This window comes from Ambystoma mexicanum, chromosome 14, assembly GCF_040938575.1.
Source record: "Ambystoma mexicanum isolate Mex_15411 chromosome 14, UKY_AmexF1_1, whole genome shotgun sequence".
Taxonomy (NCBI): domain Eukaryota; kingdom Metazoa; phylum Chordata; class Amphibia; order Caudata; family Ambystomatidae; genus Ambystoma; species Ambystoma mexicanum.
In genome coordinates, this window is record NC_090940.1 from 158,839,031 (window position 1) to 158,860,646 (window position 21,616).

Genomic DNA, 21,616 nt, shown 5'->3' on the forward strand with positions numbered 1-21,616 from the left:
CCTCCAGAGAGGTTCACAGGCGACCCCAAGGCTTATCGTACTTTCAAATCAGTGTCACTTACACTTTGTGTCGACCAAGTTCATTTCCAGATTTGACTACTAAAGCAGCATTTGTTCTTTCTTATTTGGGTGGCACTGCCGCTGATTGGGCTAATCCTCTATTGGAAACAACAGTCCTTTACTCTATGACTAATACCCTGTTGGATGCTATGAGCAAGGTGTTTGACATGTGGTATGCTCCTCAATCTACTGATCTAGAGCTGTTAAATCTCCAGCAACGTAGTCAATCACGATTGGCCTATTTGGCCAAATTTAACCAACTAACTGCAGAAACAAGTTGGCCTGAGGAGAAAAAAGCTGCAGTGTTTTTTAAAGGCCTATCTGAGGAACTCAAAGACGCTCTCTCCACAGTTCCAGTGGTGCCTGCAGAGTTTACGGCGTTATTAGATCTCAGTCTCCAATTAGATGCTGGAAGAAACACCAGAAAAGGAGAAAAGAAACCAGGCATGCCAATCCTGGCACGCTCAGAATCTCCGGTGGTGTCATCCAATGATCCTGAACCCATGCAGATAGGGGCCTTACATGGTCGCTTATCAAATGCAGAAAGAGAAAACAGACGGAAAAACAAACTGTGTATGTATTATGGGTCTGCAGAACATTTACTGGTTTCCCGTCCAAAGAAACCCAACAGACGGCCGGGAAACGCCAAAACTCGGCATCAGTAGGAGTCCCTATGCTGGGTTCTAAACAGGACTCCCGCTTGGTTAATCCCTCGGCTCCAATCGCTGTTTCAGTGGAATTATGCTTTCACGATTCTAGGATCCAGACTCAGGCGATGCTTGATTCAGGAGCTACTAACAATTACATTGACCTCTCCTTTTTGCAAGCAGCAGCCATACCGACTGTAGGAAAAAAGATCCCCGAAAAAGTCAACACTGTCGATGGTTCCATCCTCGCATCGGGTTTGGTCACTGAGGAAACCATTCCGATAACAGTGATCCAAGCTAACAGGCATACTGAAGAGGTCATTTTTGATGTGATTGCAGCACCCCAGTACAAATTGATCCTGGGTATTTCTTGGCTTACCTTACACAATCCATCCATCGACTGGACAACTGGTCAAATACAATACCCTTCACCTTATTGCAATGAACATTGCTTTAAAGAGCTAGGAGTGGTCAGGGATTCGTCAGTTGTATCGCTGCTTGATACAGCAGTAACTATAGGAGCTGTGCAATCTCCCAAGGTTCAAGTACCACAGGAATACAAAGACTTCGCTGATGTGTTAGACAAAGGCATGGCGGAATATCTACCACCCCATCGTCCCTATGATTGTCCTATTGAACTGCTACCCGGATCCAAAATACCAACGGGTCGAGTATATTCACTAACCCAAAAGGAAGATGCAGTACTCAAAGTGTATATAGACAAGGCATTGAAAATGGGTTTTATTTGCCCTTCACAGTCGCCGGCTGCATCTCCATTGTTCTTTGTACCAAAGAAAAGAGGGTGACCTGAGGCCTTGCATTGATTACAGGGCTCTCAATGCTATAACAGTGAAGAACCAGTATCCCTTGCCTTTAATCAATGTGTTGTTGGATCAATTGGGTTCCTCAGTCATTTACACAAAGTTGGACCTCAGGGGGGCATACAACCTAGTACGCATACGCAAAGGTGATGAATGGAAAACAGCCTTCAAGACGCGGTACAGTCTTTATGAGTATTTGGTTATGCCGTTTGGCCTATGCAACGCCCCCGCAACTTTTCAGTTTTTTATGAATAACATAATTAGTGACATCATGGATCAATTTGTTGTCATTTATTTGGACGATATCCTGATATATTCGTCTTCATACCATGAACACATCGTTCACGTTGCTAAAGTACTCCAAAGGTTACGTGAACACAAATTGTTCGTAAAAGCTGAAAAATGTGTGTGAAAAAAGTAGAATTCCTGGGATATGACATCACAAGCACTGGGGTAATGATGAGCGGATCTTAAGTCCAGGCCGTATTGAATTGGCCAACTCCCAACAACACCAAGGCTCTGCAGTCCTTCTTAGGATTCGCCAACTTTTACCATCGTTTTATCAAGTCTTTTTCACAGACGGTAGCTCCTTTAACAGCTCTAACCAGTTCTAAGGTTTCATTTTGTTGGAACAAGGAGGCTCAGAGGTCTTTTGATATACTAAAGGAAGCTTTTACCTCAGCTCCTGTTCTGCAACATCCTGACGCTAATCACCTGTCATTGTTGAAGCGGATGCCTCTAATTTTGCAATTGGGGCTATCCTTTCCCAGAAGTGTCCGGACAATGGCAAAGAGCACCCAGTTGCCTTTTTTTCTCGTAAACTAACATCTTACGAACGCAACTATACAGTCACAGAACGGGAACTTCTCGCTATTAAAGACGCTCTGTTAGAATGGCATCATCATTTATTAGGGGCTACCTATCCCGTGACCGTATACTCGGATCATCGCAATCTGCAAGCATTTAAAACAATGAAATGCCTCACTGCGTGCCAAGCCAGATGGCACGCGTTCTTTACGCAGTTTGATTTCCACATTACCCATCGACCATCACGTGATATAATCAAAGCCGATGCATTATCACGTATTGGGGGTGACAAGTTCGAGGACAACTCGGAACCACCTCTTCTTGTGGCTGATCATGTCATTTGCACTTGTTCTGCAAAATCTTCACTGAAACAGGAACTTCAGGAGTGGGTAGCTCGCAATCCACAAGAGGTAGTGAAACTCAATCTGGATAATCAGAAGGGGCTGCCTTTTATACAAGGGGTTCTATATCTACGTACAGAAAGCACTCGCTCCAGGGCGATGCGATGGGGACATGATTCAGTAATGGCTGCACATCCAGGCCAAAAGAAGACATTAGAACTACTCAGACGGTGGTGTTGGTGGTCTTCCATGTCCAGAGACCTGATCGATTATGTGAATTAATGTTCAATCTGCGCACAGTGCAAGACACAGCCCAGCAAACCAATGGGCTTGTTACAACCTCTACCGGTACCACACAAACCCTGGTATATGCTGTCCATGGATTTTGTGGTGGAATTACCATTAGAACAGGGTTTTGACACAATATGAGTAGATGTTGATTAGTTTACCAAAGTTGCTCTTTTTATACCCTGCAAAGGACTACCCACAGCTTCAGTGCTAGCAGGACTTTTTCTGAAGCATGTATTCCGTTTTTTTGGGTTACCATCTGTCATTATCATGGATAGAGGTTCACAGTTTGCCTCCCATTTCTGGAAGGCTCTCACTTCTGCTCTTCTCATAGATGACAGAATGTCTAGTTCGTTCCATCCTCAGACAGATGGGCAAACTGAAAGGACAAATGGTACTATGGAGCAGTATTTGAGATGTCTATGTCTTCAGTATCAGTCTTCCTGGTTGTCCATGTTGCCATCCGCGGAGTTTGCGTACATCAACTCTCTTCATTCTTCTATTGGTATCACTCCGTTTTATGCTTTGTATGGGTCCATTCCTCTGGACCCAGATCTCTCCTCGGATAACCCGGCATCTAACAACACTCTACGAGATATGTCATTGTTACATAAGCGGATCCGAAAGCAACTCATTCGGGCTCAGCTTACGTCCAAACGATATGCAGATGTCAAGAGAGCATCCGCCCCGGTGTATCGGGTTGGATCTAAGGTTTGGCTATCAGCCAAGAATTTGAAGATATCAGGAAAAAAGAAACTGCTCCCTTGTTTCATTGGTCCTTTTACCATTACAAAGATTGTCAATCCAGTAGCTGTCCGTTTGGAATTACCTGCTCGCTGGAGAGTGCATCCGGTATTTCATGTCTCTTTAATTAAACCATGTAATCTGGATGCTCGTTTACCTGTCAGACCTCTAGCAGTTAAAGTTAGGGGATCTGAGGAATACGAGGGAAATGCCATATTGGACGTAAAGTTGCGTGCAGGCAAACCTTATTATTTGATTGACTGGAAAGGATATTGTCCGGAAGATCGGTCTTGGGAACCTCTTGCCAACATTCATGCCCCGGTGTTGCTCCGCAAGTTTCACGCGAGGGGCGCTTGGGGGTGCCTTTGGGGGGATGGTACTGTCATGCATCGGGCACCACACTCACCTTTGACTCATAATCAATACGCTTTCCGAACGACAGCCAAGCTGTTCTACACCAGATGGAGACTATCCAATGCCCGTCTGTCAAAACGTCGCTGTATTCCGGCATCAAACATCACGTGATGTCTTAACGTTACGCGCGTCATCATGCGGATGTATTTAGGTGCCTTCCTCAAAACGCACGTTGCTTCTGATTGTTACGATTCTGTTGTTTCCTGAAGTCGCGGTTATTTTCCTCAATAACTGTAAGCATATTACTCCGTGTCATTTATAGCATCGGCGGACTTATTTAGACTCGCAATTCCGAGTCTGTTCCTTTCCAGGTTTCTGCTCTCAAGGCGGACATTTTCATCTGAGCATTTCCGTGTTTGGCGCAAGACACTTCTTCGCCTGGATTGTCCAGCACTTTCATTTGTGGAGACGAACGCGTGTCATTCGGCGTTTAGTGAATGCAGCGAGTCCAGACCCAGATGATAGGCTTCCTACACTACCACAACTCAGGTGACTTTCCTGCCATCAATTTAATGGATACAAATTGTTTTTCTACACAACTTTAGTGTGATCTTTAGTTATCAGAGTTGGGCAAGAACTATTTCGCCCTTTTTTTTATCAGAGGGGCGAACTGTTTATGGAGCTAGCATTAAGTATATTTGGGTTTACATGTCCTAAGTGAGGATATTTCTTGTTTTCAAGGACCATTTAAATCCACTCTTATTTAAAGGGCAAACTGGGTACTAGATACCAATTCTCTTGGACACTTGAAGATACCAGCTATATGGAACAATATCATTTGTGCACAGAACTTGTGGATGCTATCCGGAGTGCACCAACCCGACTCTAGTTCGACCCTTGTGCCGTTCGGGTTAGCTCCCTGCTAACATTCCCTTCCTTGTGGTTGTTTTCCTTTGGATTCCTGTGTTGGATTATTACACAGGATTTTCCTTTATGCATCAAGACTACTAACAGGTTAGTGGGGAAACTAGTGTTAGAAGATAAGGACAATCTTAGTGGATAATCTACTTACCTTGTTGTTTCTTTTGCACAGATTGGAGGGCGTTTTCTGTTTCTTTTTGCCCTTTCAATTGATTCCTTGCTCTGTCCGTGTTTATTATCGGCAGCGGGTGTAATCAATGATAAGGGTGTTTCCCTGAGGAATCGTCTGTGAAGCTTGGGAGGAAGATTTCCGCATGCTACATTGTATCCTTTGGTGGTACTATACCTGTATCCCTTTTAAGGTGTATTTCCCACTGTACACTTATCTAAAATATCAAGAAAATCATGACAAATATATTAGGTATTGGACTACTGGGACTGTCTGCTCTTGTATCATCCATTTATATTTGACTTGCCGCCTTCTATTGTTCTTAAAGATTAGCATTTTAGATGGTAGGGGATTCACTATCAGATCATTTCTTTTTGCATAAGAGCCAAATGCATTTAGCAGAAGCTGGAGTCCTTGTGGTGTGTAGTCTCAAAGGACAACATCATCGGCATATATCATCCACTTTATATTTTGATCACCAATCTCCAAGCTTGCTAGTGATTGTGATGATAATGCTACAGGTAAGTCTGCCAGGTCGAAGTTGAAAAGGCAAGTATACAACCGTGTCTTATGCCGCATTCTATTTGTATGCCTTCTTTTAAGCCGCCTTGGGTATTCAGACGTAATGGCCCAGAGCTTTCTCCTATTGATAGTATCAAAGGCCTGAGATACGTCCAACCATGCACCATATACTGGGTGGCCATTTTTTACCCATGTCTGTCAGGAAATGATCGACATAGCTAGGCCATTGAGGGTGGTGGATGGTCCTTTTTGAAATCCCGTCTGGAATCTGCTTAGAATTTTATTTTTCATGATCCAGTCTTCTAGTTCTCTGAGGACCACTGATACAAATATCTTTCCATCTGTAGCGAGCAGTGTAATTGGACGGTAGTTCGAAGGATCATCACGATCCACTCGCTTGTATATAGGGATAAAAATTGCAGTCTTTGTTCAATCATCTCAAATATGTGCAAATATATCGTGCCTCATAAATCTGCATCCGATTTTAGAATCGCATTCGTTAGCCCATTAGCGCATGCTGGTCGTGAAGATGAGGATTTTTTAATTAGATCTTTCACTAAGTCTTTGTCTAATTTCAAGTTCCAGGGCACTGGTAATTGATCTTTAATTAGTTCAGCACTCTGGCATCTGAATGTATTTCGAATATAGTTGGATCAATTTGTTTCAGAAACGACTGACATTACTCTGTAATTTATGCTGGTGGTTATTCATGTTGTTCAATAATTCCCAGACGTTACGTGAGTTTTTTGTTATCAGAGCGGTTAGCATCTGATCTCCATGTCTCTGCACATGTAACACCTCAGGAACTCTTAACAGGTTTCTGTGGTCATTTTGAAGCTTTTTTTCTTCTTTTGCTTTGTTTTCTATGGAAAGATTTATATATTTTAGGTTACTGATAGTTCTTTTCAGCTCTTTTGGTCCATATTGTTTCATCAAATTTATAAGCATGTTTTTTGGATGAAATTGGTTTTGAGGTATTTGATGGTTATGTCTCCCATAAGAAGTTATTTGGGGTAAGTATCATTCTCTGTCGTTTTTCATTTTTTTCAAAGATACTATTTAGTAATCTTCCATGTTGTTTAAATATCCTGACTCTATTTTTATCATTATTTACCTCAGGATATTGTTGTCTAGCATGTGATTTTCCTAAATTCAATGTTAGTGAGGAATGCTTATGGTCACTTGTTCCTCCACTTAAAATTGAGACATTTTCACAACATTCAAATAAGGCTGCTGATAGAATCAGGTAGTCCAAAATAGAAATGCTTTCAGCTCTCAACCAGGTTATATTCGCTGAGATATCACCCTTCACACTGCCATTTACTATTCTTAAGTTTTGATCTTTTAGAAATGGAACCAATTCTTTTCCATTTCTTGTTTTTTTCAATAATTTGTCTGTGATCTCATCAAGTACTGGAATACATTATGAAATTAGATCTCCGAGTATCATGATATTTGCTGTAATGGATTTATCGTGCACTTTTGAGAGTAAATCTGAAAGGGATTCTAAGAAGGTAATTAATTGACTTTTTGAAGGATTCCAGTAATTATTGATGAATATTATATCTATGCAGGTGCTTCCTGTTCGCATCTTCATTACATTACAAGGTATTTATATAGCACACTTTAGACCCTCAGGCATGAAGGAGCGGACAACAGAAAAAGAAAGAACCAAATAAAGTCCCCTAGTGCCCTAGAAATATCAGAGCCGATATGGGTGGTACTGGAGTTAAGAATCAGAAGAGGAAGGTTTTAAGAGCCTTCTTGAATTTAACCAAGGCAACCAAGATTACGCAGATAATCTGGCAGATAGTTCCATAGACTATCTGCCAGTCCATAGTTCCATAGCCGGTCAAGTGGCACAGCGAGTAGAGCGCTCGCTTTGACATCAGTGCAGAGCCTGCGAACGCAGGTTCGAATCCCGGCAGCGCCAAACTCAGCGTTTCATCCTTCCGAGGTCGATAAATGAGCACCACACACCGTGGGTAATAATAAGCAGCGCTCAGATACCTAAGGGTTCGTAGCGCTATATAAATGCCAAATTATTATTATTATTATTATTATTATTATTATTATTATTATTATTATTACTTGGTGCCTTAAATGCAAAGGCCCATTTGTTCGGCCTTAGATGTCATGGCTCTAGGTTGCTCCATTAAGTTTTTTGAATCCGACCTTAAGGATCTCCTAATGACTTTGTCTGTAACATAACATTGAAGGTACGGAGGCATCAACAACATTCGACACTTAAAAGTAATTATCAGAGTTCGGAATGTAATTCTGGATTCCACTGGCAGCCAGTGAAGCCCTCGCCTGGCCTCTGTAATGTGCTCCCGTCTAGAGAGGCCAACTACCACTCTCACAGCCCAATTCTCGACCACCTGTAGTCTCTGTAGTCTTCAGTCTGGTAGCTAGAAGAAATTGACAGTCTGTTGTAATAAATTCAAGGTCCAGACATGAGGAGGTATTTGCAGATATCATTAGGCCTCCTGATGGTCTTCACAGGGGACCTGCTGCTGCCATTTGATTTATGGTTACGAAGCCATCTAATTTGATTTTGTCCACCAGTCATGTTTCTTGAAAGATGACTACATTGTAGTTACTGAAGATTTCTTCTTTCATTAGTCTGTGATCCTCTCGTGTTCCATCCTAATATGCAGTGGTCTAACCTCCTAATGAGAATCCTGGTTTTCTTGCATTTTCTCAAATACAAAAGTTAGGATTTCTGGGATGATTGTCCACATTGCTGAGTCAGAGTTTGTCAGGTTATCTTCTTTTCTTACAGTTTGTTGTTTTAGGTTTTCTTCTTTTTTAGATGGGTTACTAATGTGAACTTGGGAATTGATATTTCCCTCTTCTTTCGCATTCCTCAATCTATAGTCTAATTTTTGACTCTCAATTGGACTTGCAGATATTTCGATACCAAGATTACTAAAAGCTTTTTTCCTCTTATACTCATTTAGCCATACTCTTGGCATTGCATACGGCTGTAATGATGGTATAGGAGTCTTTGTTTTTCGGGAATTCTGAGAGGCAGATTCTTCTGGTTATCTAGTGTATTATTGGGTATCATAGAATGGCTTTCTGCAGCTTGCATTACTTTGAACACTGGAAGTGCTTGGTACCTACTGTACTAGCCTTGTTCTTCTCTATGATGTTTGGTTTGCTCTTTGTTGCTGATGTACTTTGCTTAGTAGGTTGATGTTTGCATTGTTGGAAGATTGATTCCCATTTTACTAGATCTTGTTTTCCTCTGACATCTTCTGATTTACCTATATGATTTTCCTTCATCATTTCTTCTTATATTCTTTTAATTGTTCAATTGCACGTGATCTTGTTTGGAGTACAAAGTATTTACTATGGATTGATATTTTTAACATTTGTAAAATATGGGCTCTAATTCAGTTATCTTTGGTATATAATGGTTTGCGATGCAGTAGAAATTTGTATGATTTCCTCTTTATTCGAGGGTAACTGCAATGGAGATGTGTTAATGACTGATTTTAGACTCACTATTTCAGATTCACAATTATGCATATGTGTGGTCAGTTCCAACAATGTACATGAGTGTGACTGTACTTCTGACCTCAACAATTCAAATACATTGACTGGTGAAGTTAACACAAAGTTCAGAGCTGGAAGCGTCGTTATCTGGTTGATCACAGATTGTATTTGTCTTTTGATTAGGAGAATGAGTACAGTTTTCCAGCATCACCTCATATGCTGGAGATGCATTGTTGATTATGGATTTTTTGATTATGTTCTCACTGCGATCATATCCTAAATTGCTTGATTCATTCCGACGTTTGCTGTTATATGTTTATCATTCTCAATCAAAAGTTGTCTTACAACTGGTTTCATAGACCTCTACTGAATCTACACCGCCAGTGCTCCATCTTTTGTTTTTAAAGCATTCGTTTATTTTCCGTTTCATATTTTTTGCATTTATTGTATATTGCAGTCCTTTGGCCCAGAATGATGCTGAAGGATCTTCTGGGATTTGTCCTGCTCTTAGATTATTTTGAGATTCTGTCTCTCTTGATTCCAGGGTGTCATTCAACCCTTGAGTAGTCATTTCCTTGTATTTTGCTTTGCTAGCTTCCGAGGACTGGGACTCAGGCACAAAAAGCAGAAAGACGTGCCGAGGGTACGAAAAGCCATGAAAATTCCTGCCAATACACCAAGACATTGTGATACAGATTCCTTCAGGAGACTTACACACTCGGACGATATTTTGAATAAAGTAGTGGATCACAATTAGCCACGACAGGAGGCGAGTGACCATCTATGTGAATTTCTATCTTGGAACACTAAAGGATTTACCCATCTATTTAACAACTTTGATGTTGTGCTGGAAAAAGTCTTCGTAATTTGTCTTCAGGAGAACTGGCTAAGTGAGGCACCATCAAGGGATGGCTATGTCACCTTATTAAATCCTGCCATCAAAAACTCAAAAGGAAGGCCATCATTAGGTCTCCTTATGCTAATAAAAATCAATCCCTGGTGGTCAATTGTGGATTCTTTCTGTCCCAATCCCTTTGTCCAAGGAGCCTTGCTCTACATCGATGAGGCTCTAACCGCATATACAAATCTTTCCATTATATGTTGTGGGGATCTAAATTGTACATGGTTCAAAATCGACCATACAACCCAGTTCTTTATACCTCTACCAAGTGATGAGGTAACGGCAAGAGGACAGCTGTGGAGACTCGCACTCCAAAATCGCAATTGCAAAATGGTCAACGGAAATGTGAAAGGGGATCAACCACCTCACGCAACCTGGTCAAACTCAAAATCACAGACAATTATTGACTACTTTTGGGTACCTCAAAACCTTTTCCAACAAGAAATGACGCTTGTCGTACACGATATGCCAAATAGTGATCATGACCTTCTTCGACTCTCCTGCATGATTGAATGGACACAATGCACTAAGAAATATGTAACCCCCTTTACAGGTTAATGCAGGTGGCAACCAACTTCGGATAAATGGTCCTCAAATTCAAACCATGAGCCAGCAATTACTCAATCAGAATGCAGCTTTGTCGGTCGATTACGCTCCTCTTCTCTCTAACTTCATCACCGCCAAAGCGTCTGATAGGGTGATGGGCATAACCCATAAACATCTGTCAACCATGATACTTACAAATGCCAAGAGAATGATGCAACGAGATATTCGAGCATTGAAAAGGTCCAAGACAACAAAGACTGTGGTATGGACATCAAAACCGCAATTCGATCACGACGGCAAGTGTACAGGAACTGGTTGAAATCCCAAAAAAGGATAATCGAACATGACAAAGCTGAAACCTTAATGAAATAACTGGTTTCAAAGAACTTTCGTGAAATCTGGCGAATTTTGAATACAGGAAACTCTCGATACTCTGCTTCCCTGTCAAATGAAATTGAAGCTGTTAAATGGGAATCCTATTTTGTGAACATCTTCAGCAACCCCCTGAGTGAGCCAACGATAGATCTACAAAATGATCTAACTACATGGGATCTGCAAATTTCTTTGGATGACATCGAATCTGCCATATGCGGCCTGAAAAGTTCTCATGCTGCTGGCCCAGAAATGATAACAAACATGATGCTAAAAAAAAACAATGTTCAATGGGCAGTTTTCATTGAAACACTGCTTTCATTGTTATCTTCTTCAATGCAGATTCCCGAGCTTGGCGGGAAGCCATCATCGTGCCAATATACAAGACGGTTAATCGGGCTGACCCTAACAACTATCGCCCGATTGCCCTGTTGGACACTATTGGCAAAATCTTTGCCTCCTTCTTACGTCAAGAATTGGTTTTGTGGACCAGGCAAGATCAGATCTATGACATCCGACAAACTGGATTCACTAAGGGGGTCAGTGTGAAAGTTAATCTATAGATACTGAATATATTGAAACTAGAAACCTTAAAGGCAAAAAGGAAAATACACTTTGCATTCATTGATTTATGCGGTGCATTTGACAGTGTAAATCGGGGAAAATTATGGCAGAAAATGTTAAACTGGAACTGTCCCCAAAACTTGTTTGAACCGATAAAAGCTTTACACTCCGACACCGTCATTCGGATACACCTAAACAATCAGAGCGACCTATCAAAGAAAATACCAACAAAAAAAGGTGTGAAACAGGGATGCCCTCTCGCTGCTGAACTTTTCAAACTGTTCATCTCCGATTTACCAACACATTTAGATGTAGTCCCTTGCTTTCCACCAAAAATAAACACTGAAATTCGATGCATAATCTATGCCAATGATCTTGTCCTAATGGACGCAACGCAGATTGGCCTACAACGGTTATTAACCAAACTACAAGAGTACCGGAGTATGAATGACTTGGTACTAAACACTGAAAAGACCAAGATAATGACCATCAGTGCAGGTGGAACCAAAAAGCATAAAGCTTATAGGTGGAAAATCAACGGTACACCACTAAGTCTGGTTAACTCCATCAGATATCTCGACATAATGTTTAACATGTCACTAAACGAACATCACTGGAAGCTGGACCTTGTAAACCGAATGACTCAATTCAGTATTCAAGGGTCAAAGATAAATAAGACCTACGGGAAATTTACCCTTGCTCTGGTTCTAATTTTCTATGTCCAAAAAGTAGTCCCTGCAATTACTTTCGGGTCTGAAACTGGGTGGAACATAGACGATCAGTTTTGGAAGAAGCTAGAAGGCTTATTCTGGCGTCGGGTATTGAGGCTACCCTCTTCCATCCCGATGACTTCAATACGTTATGAGCCATCATTAAATTCCTTGCATACATGCATCATGTGGAAATCCTTGATGGCGATGCGCAAGATGAGCTTGAATCCTCTGACCCCGGCATATCAAATATTTGCAGCTAGACCAGGACGTGGGAGGTCAGGTCTCTTGGATGAATAGCGACAGCTGTTGGAAGCAACTCTAACAAATGCCGACTTCAATCTAGCCGACCTGATATTACTACCCCAACGTGCAAAAAAGAAGTTTGAGTCCTGGTGTTGGATCCAGAATCATGACCTGCGACAAACGATGCCAACGACCCTGAAATCAGGAATTGGAGCTCACAAATTAAATGTTCAGTGTCGATATTTAACAAATTGCCCATCACGACATCATCGCGAGCAATTTTTGAGACTACGTCTAAATGCATTGAAGACTAAAGAGAGGCAATTGCTTTGTCATATCAATGAATTGATTGGCAATCTCTGCCGATTCTGTAATCATGAAATCGAAACAAATGAACATCTACTCACTGGATGCCCTGCGATAACTGCACGTCGGATGCGCCACCTAGGGGGATTCCTCCCTGTTGAATCGAACAATAAAAATTGATGGTCATATGCCTCCGCGGGACAAAATGTCAAACTGAGCTGTGCTGTGGTGGACTTTATAGACTCATTACAGTTAAACGAGATTCCTGCCTCATAATGATTTTTTTTGTTTTTAAGGGAAATTTGTTGTAACCATTACAAAGGAGGCCTTTGTGCCTCCTTAGGTTTTTTTTACTGCTTGAATTGGAATTTGGACCATTATGCATTGATATGTTGTAACAAAAGTTTGGTGTCCTGACTGTTCGCATTCAGGGCACGTTGAGCTGAAGTTTCAATTAAAAAAACAAAAAAGAAAAAGATTTTTTTGCTTTGCTAGCTCTTGGTGTCTGCGAGTCTCATTTTCAAGTTCAGGTGCTCCTAGGTCATCTGTGAATGCTCTACTTCTCAGATTTTATATATTACTCGGGCTTCTCAGTTTTTTCTTAAATTGGCATCTTGTTAGTCTTACTTTGAGAGCAATGGTTTATTGACTGTATGGATTGGTTCTTAGATCATGCACGGTTCAAAGGGTCCTTGCCCCATAGTCACTGTACGCAGCATTCTCCCGGCTCAAAGGGCATGAGCCCTGCAGTCACTATGTTTACTTTTTGTGCTGCGTATCCGGCTGAAAGGGTTAGTACCCTGCAGTCACTGTACCACAATTATTCACGGCTCAAAGGGTTACCGCCCGCAGTCACCGTGGGTACCTTAGCCACGGCTCAAAGGATTAATACCCGCAGTCACCGGTGGCACCTTAACCACGGTTCAAAGGGTTAATACCCCGCAGTCATCGTGTTTTCTCCACATGTCCTGTTATTGATTGGTATTCTCGGTGGAGGTGTAGTATTTTAATTATTTGTTGTTTAGTTTAGTTATGTAGGTTTAAAAACTCACAGTTGTTTTAATTGTTATAAATGATTTTGACTAATACGGAATGATCGCGCTTAGTGAGGTATGGATCCCGTTTGTTTTAGGTAATTTTATTCACTTGCAGTTGGGGTAAGATCGTCAATAATTCTCAACCGAACGGAGTGGCGGGAGAGGATGACATGCATTACTCACCGTAATATCATTTCTGATGATTGTATCTGCTTAGATTCACATGCTGTGCATATGGTCCGACATCCAGTGGTAACTGCAGAGTATTGCATCTTGTCTTTCAGGGACCGAAAGTCTGTAACACTATCTCTATCGTGACGTATAGTGTACCGAAAATCCCTCACGTGCTGAGGTCCCTCTGCCATGAGGGAGCCCCAGGCTATTGTGAGTGAGTGCATGAAGAGAGAAAGTAGTAAGACGTCTATGTTCCTCCAACCCCGAGCGGGAGGAGGGGAGGGCGCATGTGAATCTAAGCAGATTCAATCATCAGATATGCTATTACGGTGAGTAATGCATGTCTTCTGATGCTTGTTAATCTGCTTAGAATCACATGCTGTGCATAGACTAGTGAGCAGTACCCAGAGTTGGAGGTGGGTTATGAGAAGGAACAGTAGAGAAAAGATGTCTTAATACTGCTTGTCCCACCTACGAGTCGGATCTAGGCAATAGTGTTTTGTAAAGGTGTGTACAGAACTCCAGGTTGTCGCTTTGCAAATGGACTCGAGGGGAACATTTCAATGAATGCTATGGAAGCCCCAGTGCCCTGAGTAGAGTGTGCTCTAGGCTTGAAGGGCAGTTCTTTCTTAGCAAGAGTCTAACACAGTGTGATGCATTTGACAATCCACCTTGAGATAGCTGATTTGGAAAGCATTTTCTGCCAGCTGCCACTTACACAAAAAATTGGTTTGTCTTCCTCAGTGGTTTTGTTCTTTCCAGGTAGACCATAACTGCCCTGCGCACATCTAGTGTGTGTAGGCTTCTTTCGGCCATGCTAGTGGGATTCTGGAAGAAGGTGTGTAGATCGATCGATTGGTTCACATGGAACTTCGAGATTAATTTAGGCGCAAATTGAGGGTGAGTGCGTAGAACCACCTTATCTCTGTGGACTTTGACAAAAGGGTCTAGAACAGAAAGGGCCTGTAGTTCGCTAACCCTTTCTAATAGAGGTGATAGCCACTAGGAAGGCCGTCTTTTAAGTAACGTCCTTTAGACTTGCTTTATGCATTGGCTCAAAGGGAGATCCCATGAGTCTGGTTAAAACCACATTTAGATCCCATCCAGGAACTGGGTGAGGAATGGGGGATGGATTCTCTTAACCCCTTCGATAAAGGCCTTAATAACCGGTATTTTCCACCATGACACTTTCTGTTGTGACGTGGTGTAGGCTGAGAGAGCAGCACGATGAACCTTTAGGGAATTGAAGACCAGTCCTAAGTCTAACAAATGGGTTAGGTACAGTACAATGTGTATGGGTGAGCAATCGATGGGATTTACGCCCTTGGTATTACACCAGATAAAGCATTTCCATTTACTGGAATAGCAATAACGCGTGTTAGGTTTTCTAGCTTCCCTGAGTATGTCCATGCAACGCTGAAGGAGCTGTAGGTGTCCAAACTCTATGACCTCAGGAGCCAGGCTGCCAAGTTCAGAGTTTGTGGGCATGGTTGTAGGGTCTCCCCCTTGTCCTGAGACAACATGTTGTACGGGCAGGGTAGTTTTACTGGTGGGGTCAGGGACATTTCCATTACATGAGAGAACCAGGGTTGGCGGGACCACATGGGGGCCACCAGTATCATGGTAACTGGTTCCTTGTTGAGAAGGGGAGTCGAGGGGGGAAAGCGTAAACAAATTTCCCTGACCATGGTATCCAGAGTCCGTTCCCCTTGGAGCGGTTCTGCGGATGCCTGGAGGCGTAGTCTTGGCATTGGGCGTTCACCTGAGTAGCGAACAGATCGATCTCTGGGAAGATCCAGTCTGCTAAGACGTTGAAGACAATGTCTTCGTGTAGACGCCATTCGTATTCTAAGGGCAGTGGGAAGTCTCTGCTAAGCACGTCTGCCAGAAGATTGAGTTCCCCTGGAACATGTTGGAACAACAGAAACATCTTGTATTTGAGAGCCCACATCCAAATGGTTTGGGACAGCTTGGATAGCCCTGGAGTGTGTGTGACCCCTTGTTTGTTTAGGTAATACATGGCTGTGGTGCTGTCTGTCAGGACCAGAAATGTCTTCCCTTGTAGTTGAGTCTGAAAGGCTTTTAGCGCCTTGAACACTGCTAATAGCTCTAACAGATATATATGGTTGGATGCTACTTGTGGGGACCACACTCCATGTGCTGTCTGCTGATGTAGGTGAGCCCACCACCCTGTGAGAGATGCGTCTGTCGTGAGAGTGGCTTCCACTCCAGGGGTGGTGAAGTTCTTCCCCTTCAAGAGGTTTTCCCTCGACCACCAATGCACAGAGAGAACGAGGGCTGGCGAGACAACTACCAGATCTTCCCATTTTCTGCTGGCCTGACACCACTAGCTGTTGAGCCACTCTTGCATGGGACGCATGCGCAGCCGCGTGTGGGGAACTAAATAAATGCATGACGCCATCATACCTAGCAAGCGCATAGCCTTGCGTACTGTCACTTCCCGACTGGCTACATAATGAGGGATCTGAGAAAGCATGTTCTGAACCCTCTCATTGGAGGGGAAGACGAGACCCTCCTTTGTCTGAATCAGGGCACCTAGGAATTGTTTGGCTTGACTGGGGTCGAAGCTGGATTTCTTATCGTTGGAGAATCCTAGACTGAATAGGAGATCCATTATCTTCTGTGTATTTTTTAGGCATGTCTCGTAAGAGTCCCTTGTTATTAGCCAGTCATCGAGGTAAGGGTAAACAGGGACGGATAGCCTGCGCCGGTGTGCTGCTGCCACTGCCAGGACTTTCGTAAACACCCTTTGACGCCAAGGCAATGTCGAAGGGGAGTACTTTGAACTGATAGTGCCTGTCCTCCATCATGAACCTTAAGTATTTTCTGTGCGCTGGCAACATTGAAATAGGAAAGTATGCATCTTTCATGTCCAATGTTGCCATTTAATCCCCCTGTTTCCACAGTGGAATTACGTCCTGCAGAGTTACCATACGAAACTTTTGAGATTTGGCAAATTTGTTCACTGGGCGCAAGTCTACTACAGGGCGCATGGTGAGGTCCTTTTTGGGTACAAGGAAGTACACTGAATAAATACCCTAGTTTACCTGAAGAATACGGACGGCTTCTATGGCGTCCTTTTCCAGAAGTGCTTCCACCTCTTGCTTCAGGATTCTCAGATGATCTGGCGTCAGGCGTCTTTGTCTTGGGCTGTCTGAACTGTGGAGGCCGGGCGAATTCCACGAAGTACCCGTGGGCGACCGTCTTTAGAACCCACTGGTCTGATGTAATCCCCTCCCATGCCGAAAGCAAAGATGTTAAGCACCCCCCGACCGGGGTGACATGGGCGTGGACCTGGATCCGCAGGTAATTTCTGACCAGAGGCTGCAGTAACCCTGGGATTGGGGCCTCTGCCTCTGCCCTTCCCGCGTCGTTGACAGCTAGTTGGATAGTTGGCGGGGGTGCTGGATGCTTGGTTTGAGTTCCAGTTGTTTCCCATGTTGTAGAGGTTTTGGGCAGAACGGGACTGGCGTCGAAAGGACCGACGAGAACCACTTCCCCTCTGGGGGGAGGGTTTCTGTGTGATCTGTTGCAGGGACTTAAGAGTCTCATGCTCCTTTTTTAGCAGTCTCTAAAGCATCGTCAACCGCTTTACCGAAGAGATTCGATTCTTCGATAGGTTTGTTTATAAGAGCAGCTTGGGTTTCCGGCTTGAAGCCAGAGTTTCGGAGCCAAGCATGCCAATTAAGCAGGTCCTGTGCCATGGACCTTCCTGCAGTCTCAGCAGTATGCAGAGTGTTCTTTAAAACATTCTGATTGACTTGCCTGCCCTCAGCCACTGAGTAATTTGGATCTTGCGGGTTCAGGCACCTCCTGGAGACCTTCTTGTATAAGATTCCATTGCGCATTGGCGTAACTGGCAAGCAACGTGGTGTTATTTGCTATGCGCGTGGTAAAGTCAGCTGCCGTGGTAATATGCTTACACAAGGCATATAACCTTTTAGATTCCTTATCAGGAGGTGCTTCTCCAGTCGCAAGGGGTACTCCCGCCCGTTTACGGGTGGGGGTGACCACTAGGGAATCGGGGGTGGCGTGACCTTTAATATATTGAGGGTCCGGAGGCGATGGCCAAAATAACTTCTCCACCCTTGGATTGACTGCCCTGGTCTGGTGTGACAAGAGAAGGAGCCAGTCTCCTTTTGATGGAATTAAGGAGAGGGATGGCTTGACTGGAGGGGGTTTTTCTTTAAGAATGTCCCCCATGAAATCTTGTTCAGGTATGGCTTCTTGTGTGGCGATCTGAAAGTGATCGGCTCCCTTCCTTAAGATTGCATTAAAGGCCATCTGATCGTCTACTGGTGACGCTTGGCGGGCCGGGGAGGAAGGAGGGGAGTCCACAAATAGGACATCTGTGTCCTGATTGTAAGTAAAGTGTGTCCATGGCTCCGTATCAACTTGATAAGTGTCCTCCCAGTTGACCGTGGCATCCGCCTGGTCATCTGCAGTATAGTCTTGTAGGAAAGTATTCTCTTCTTCCTCATAAATATCTTGGTATGTGTCCATTTGAATTTCGTCCTCAGGGTGGGTAGAAATTAAATGGTCCTGGGAGGATTCTAGATTTCCAGGGGATTTTAGGGTTGACATAGAAAGAGGATCCTCACGAGGTCTTTGGGTGTAGGGTGCTCTGAGAGCGACACAATCCCTTCCAGGCGGTCCATGCAACCTTCACATTTTCCCTGGTACATTTAGATGAACCAGAGGGTGTAAAAGGTGGAAAATCTTCATTTTCTTGCCTTTGGTGCTGAAATTTGTTAGCAATAGCGCTAGATAAAGGCTCCTGACTATCCTCATAGTCTTTGCGAGCATCAGGGAGCTGTGGCACGTCTTCAGACGTGTCCGCGGCACGCTCCTTGCGTTTCGACGTTACCTTAGGCATCAACCCCAATGCCGAAGTGATCCTCGCAATACTTTCGGCGATGTCCGGTGAATCAGGGCGCGCCGTAGGCCTTGTGGTAGAGGGAGGCCTGGAGGTAGAAGAAGGCCCAGTGGTAGGTTTTTCACCTACCGATTGACTAGAAAGCCTAACGGTAGCTTTTTGTCCCACCGGGGCCTTATGGGGCGTCGGAGCGTCAGAGGAGCGCGCTTCGCCGGCCAAATGTGATTTTGCAGTAGCGCCCTTAATTTTCGAAGGCCCAGTCGCAATACGCTGATGCGGATGCGGGGAAGGCTGTTGATCTGCAAGATCAGAGGAAACTGTAGAAATTTTCGGCGGCCCTGTTGGTGCTTTCACCCGTTTCGATGAATCTGTCAATATTGGGCGAGGGGTTGTGTGTTTAGTGAGGGTTTTATGTACGACCCTGTCGCCGGGTGTTGTCCCTGTAGCATTACTTGCGTCAGGCCTGGAAGGGTCGGGAACGGGCGTGGCGGACCCAGGATGGTCCGTTGTAAGGTCAATGGCATCCGGTACGGATGCTTGGTCATCACAGGTGCCCCTGTCCCTTTCGGCAGATGCGGCGGTGCGGGAATAAGATCCAGCCCGCGACATGCTGTAGGCGGTCCACAGCTTAACACTGCGCCCCTTAAGAATTTTGGGTCAAAGGAGTCTACAAGCCGCGCACCGTGCTTCGTCGTGGTCAAGGGGCAGACAGTTATTGCACTTATTGTGCTTGTCCTTCCACGGGTATCTGACACTGTAAGAGGAGCAAAACCTAAATGGTGTCCTTTCCATAGCGAAAGGTAATGAAAAAGATGACCAGACCTAGCGGGTAAAGAGGGGGGAAAGAAGAGAGACATAGCGAAAAGATATGACCCCCCCAACCCCACTCTCCCTACTGTGTAGGCCGGCCAGAGGGCCCAGCCATGTGGGTGACTCTGCCGCCGGATCTTAGGCGATGAGGTCCACTGCCGTCGAAAGTTCCCGCAGTCTTTGTCGTAGTATCTTGAAGCACCGGCGAAGTGACTTTAGGGAAATAAACCGACAAACTCGGTAAACAAGGATAAACAAAGTCTGTTATGAAGAGCTCCGCAATAGAGCGGAAAAAAACAAATCTGAGGGACCTTGGCGCGTGAGGGATTTTGGGTACACTACACGTCACGATAGGGATAGTGTTACAGACACGCCTATGCCGACGTCCCCTTTCGGTGCCGGAAAGACAAGATGCAATACTCCGCGGTTACCACTGGATGTCAGACCATATGCACAGCATGTGATTCTAAGCAGATTAATGAGCATCAGAAAGGTATTTCCGTTTCTCTTTCTTTTGCGCTTTACCTGAGACAGTTATACTAGAAGGCAATAGCGGTATACAGAGAAGTGGTGAAAGAAATTAGCGTTGGAGAACTAATCGGCACGGCACTGTACTGCAGTAGACGATTTATGCTACTATGGTACTGGGAAGCTGAAACTTAGAAGGAAGGCGAGCTGGCGACTGCCGAAGTTCCAGATGAAAATGCAGAACGGGGACACTTCTGGCGCGGTAGCTCAATTCAGAGCCATTCGGTGCACTGGGTGGTCCAGGGACGATTTTGAGGACTCAGGTCTGCAGAAGCACAAAAAGACATTGAGACTGGTTGGTCCCACCAGTCCAAAGGTGGGAAGCACCACAGATCAGGTAGTCCAGCAGGGCTTCACCGGGGAAATTGCAGGAAAGGTTGCCAGGCTTCTTCAGGAGTTGTCCACTGGTCTTCAGTAGGCTGCACGGCTACACAGGATACTTTGCTTGTACGCTGATCTGCTGGAATGGCTGCAGGAGTCCTCTTATCCCAATTCCAGGCAAATTCCAAAAAACCAGCCCACCAATGGGAAAGATCTACACCACTTACTCAGCTAGCAGTGGTCCAATCAGGGACCACTATGGGTTTCGTTCATACATGCACTCCAGACGTTCCGGCATTATGCTTGTGAAAGGGGTCGAGACTGTCCCACCCACTTCCTGGGTACACACACAAATGGTATGCACTAGCCATCGAAAACAGCAGCTTTTCTGGGCATGAAATTTCGGGGGGGTGCTCAGGGGCAACGTGCTTGCCTTGGAAGCAAGGCGACACGGAGCACCACAGGTTCGATCCCCGGGTCCGCTCTTAGTAACCTCTGGGTATTAAGCACGTTATAAATAACCTATCATATATCAATCATATCATATATATCATATCAAGACCATCTATGGGATTTCCTGACCTGAGAAGGCAGGAAGAAGGCCAAGAAACAGTATGGCCAAAGAAGAAGTGACAAAATCTTTTGGCATAGCATTTTAGAGCACTAGTCACGTTTAGAAGCCAGACGCAGTAAACGTGAATGTGCACACCAAAAGTACTAAAAAAATTGTAAAAATGTAACTGCCGCCGCCAGCTTGTCTCTAGGCACATATACAAATAAACAAAAAAATCCAGTGTAAAAGACTACGGTGATACAGAAGTTTACCCACTGCACTGCATTATAAGATGCCGTGTGCTCTGTGAAAAAGTTCCCCAAACAGGTAAAAAGTAAAAGGACAACATAGTTTTCCAGTACTGATAGTCTGAAGGACTGATCAGTTTCTCCATGACAAATGAGCAAACGACCAGGGAAGTGAAGCTAAAGGCTTCTCTTACCTGTAAAAAGTCAGGAAAGGTTCAAAAATAA

General features: G+C 44.1%; 1 protein-coding gene across 3 annotated transcripts in view; it reads right to left on the bottom strand.

Moving 5' to 3' along the window:
* Window positions 1-21,616, bottom strand: part of RPAP1 (RNA polymerase II associated protein 1) — an 850,859-nt gene that overhangs the window by 642,654 nt on the left and 186,589 nt on the right. The gene's annotated exons all lie outside the window — the stretch shown is intronic.